Genomic DNA, 3263 nt, shown 5'->3' on the forward strand with positions numbered 1-3263 from the left:
TAGGATGTGCACAAATAACTAATTGTTTTGAGAAATGCATTAACTGTTGTGCAAATGTAAATAGTGTTGTGAGAAATGCACCAAAGCGACTGAGAAAAACTGTAATTAAGTCTAAAAATCCATCAAGCTGCCCGAGGTTGAAGGAAGAAACACTTAATTTGTTTCATTACAAGATGAACTAAAGAACAAAGAAAGTCAAGAATTACAGGGCAAAAATAACCTGAGTGCTGAAACCTAAAAAACAACACGCATCCAACTCGTAAAGATTGTTTTACGACTGTCCTATGAGAAACCCCCTATCCCACAGTACACCTGCACACAGCTGCGTCTGCTCCGCGCATCAGGAAATCCAGACGATTGAAGTCAAAACATGAACATAAATGCCGGATAATGACACTTTGGAGAGTCTAGTGTAATCGCTGTGGAATGGAGAGAGAGTTACTCAGCATTACAGCATTACTATAAAATTAATTTATAGTAATAATCAGGCAGGTGTGCACATGCGTCCAATTATAGCCCAGTGAAATCATCCCCACGACCCCATTTATTTCGAACAAAATTTAATTTGCATACTGCAAAAAAAATAGCACTTTTCTTACTTAAAGCTTTTATCTTGTTTCGTGTGCGATTATCTAAAACGTCATAAATTAAAAACCATTTTCATTCATTCGTTCATTTTCCTTCGGCTCAGTACCTTATTTATCAGGGGTCACCACAGAGAATTAACCGCCAACTTTTCCAGCATATGTTTTACGCAGCGGATGCTCTTCCAGCCACAACCCAGTACTGGGAAACACCCATACACTCTCACATTCACAAACACTCATACAATACGGCCAAGTTAGCTTATTCAATTCACCTATAGCGCATGTGTTTGGACTGTGGAGGAAACCCACGCCAACATGCAAACTCCACACAGAAATGCCAGCTGATAGATAGATAGATAGATAGATAGATAGATAGATAGATAGATAGATAGATAGATAGATAGATAGATAGATAGATAGATAGATAGATAGATAGATAGATAGATAGATAGATAGATAGATAGAGTAAAAAGAACTAAAAAAGTATCTATCTATCTATCTATCTATCTATCTATCTATCTATCTATCTATCTATCTATCTATCTATCTATCTATCTATCTATCTATCTATCTATCTATCTATCTATATATATACATATATATATATATATATATATATATATATATATATATATATATATATATATATAGGTCCGTTAGGATTAATGATTTACATTTGCTAATAGCTAGAATAATGAGAGAATTTTTTTTTTTGAATTTTATATTAATTTCTAGACAGTCAAAAGTTTACCTAAGTTTCCTTGGTATTTTTTAGCTTTGCTTTAAACTTTATAACTTTGGTCAAATGTTTTGGGTCTCCTTCCACAAGCTTCTCACAATAGTTTTAAGGAATTTTGGCCCATTCCTCCTGACAGAATTGCTGTAACTGAGTCAGATTTGTCAGCTGTCTTGCTCGCACAAGCTTTTTCAACTCTGCCCACAAAATTTCTACAGGATTGAGATCAGGGCTTTGTTATGGTCACTCCAAAACATTCACTCTGTTGTCCTTAAAGCACATTTTAACTAATTTGGCAGTATGCTTAGAGTCAGGGTCTGTTTGGAAGACCCTTTTTTGTGGCCAAGTTTTAATTTCCTGGCTGATGTCTTGAGATGTTTCTTCAGTATTTCTACATAATGTTCTTTCTTCATGATGCCGTCTATGCTGTGAAGTGGACCAGTCCCTCCTGCAGCAAAACAGCCCCAAAACATGATGCTGCCGTCCCCATACTTCACAGTTATGATGGTGTTCCTAGGCTTGTAAGCTTTCCCCTTTGTCCTCCAAATGTAACACTGGTCATTATGGCCAACAGTTCAATCTTAGTTCCATCAGACCACAGGACATGTCTCCAAAAAATGTCTTTTTCCCAGTGTAATTCAGCAAATTGTAATCTGGCTTTTTTGTTGATTCTGGCTTGTTGATTTTCCCATGTTGTCACACAAGGAAGCAGTGCGTTTGAGGTTTTCCTTAAATACTATTCTACAGTCCTGCCTCCAATTAACTCAAATGTTGTCAATTAGCCAATCAGAAACTTCCAAAACCTTGACACCATCATCTGAGCTTTTTTTTTTCAGAGGCAGAATAATCGTATTGTATGTAAACTTGACTTGATATATATATGTTTCCCAGTGTTGGGTCGCAGCTATATTTACTTTTTTTTTTCACTTTAATGATCTACTGATCAAAAGACAGTCACCAACATTTTGGATATTCTGAGGGTGAGTAAACTGAGTGTACTATATTTTCAGAAGATCATGAAAGTCACCAATGCAAAACAGACGTATAACACACACACACACACACACACACACACACACAAACACACACACATTTTGGAGCTGATGTTCTGGTTCTTTTACAACCGGAGTCAAGCAGAACGAAGAAATGCCATTGAAAGAGTCAAACTGCAAAACATCAAGCGTACAGTACAGTATATCTCCTCATAACGAGAGTAAACAAATGCATAAAACGCTACGCCCTTGACATTTAGCGAATTTGACACGCAATTGAAACCATTTGGTGCGCCTTTAACTTTCAAGACCCTGTTTGCCAGTGTCGTATCAAATCAGACACATGGGCTAAATTATGAGTCATTTGATCGTTATTCAGTTATTTATCCACATATGGGAGATGCATCTCACAGCAATCATATTTCACAGTAAATACATGGACCCAATGCAAAAGGATTTTACAGTTTGATTAGGGGTTGTAACAATCTTTGATTCTGATTCAAATGAATGAAAAGTCGATTATGGGTCTTAAAGGGATAGTTCACCTAAAAATGAAAACTTAATTTACTCACCCACAGATCATCCAAAATGTTCAATCATTCATTTATTCATTCATTTTCTTTTCTGCTTAGTCCCTTTAATAATCTGGGGTCGCCACAGCGGAATGAACCACCAACTTATCCAGCACGTTTTTACACAGCGGATGCCCTTCCAGCCACAACCCATCTCTGGGAAATCATCCAAAATGTAGGTGACCTTTTTTCTTCAGAATATTAAAGAAGATTTTTATTTGAATCTGTGGTATTTGGTGATTCATATAATGGCAGTGAATGGTGACAGGTCTTTTTAGACTAATAATGAACACATACGTAAGAAACGCAAATGTCAATTTTGACCAAAATTCAATGTCTAGGCAGCGTCTAAGGAAAATGTTATTTTGACGTCCAA

At 36.4% G+C, this 3263-nt stretch overlaps 1 long non-coding RNA gene across 1 annotated transcript in view; it reads left to right on the forward strand.

Moving 5' to 3' along the window:
- LOC137488601 (uncharacterized) overlaps window positions 1-3062 on the forward strand; it is a 234019-nt gene extending 230957 nt beyond the window's left edge. Inside the window, exon 7 of the long non-coding RNA XR_015519085.1 lies at window positions 2948-3062. This is a non-coding gene — a long non-coding RNA (uncharacterized LOC137488601). The remainder of the gene's footprint in view (window positions 1-2947) is intronic.
- Window positions 3063-3263: the final 201 nt, after the last annotated feature.

This window comes from Danio rerio, chromosome 20, assembly GCF_052040795.2.
Source record: "Danio rerio strain M-AB ecotype USA chromosome 20, GRCz13ab, whole genome shotgun sequence".
NCBI lineage: Eukaryota > Metazoa > Chordata > Actinopteri > Cypriniformes > Danionidae > Danio > Danio rerio.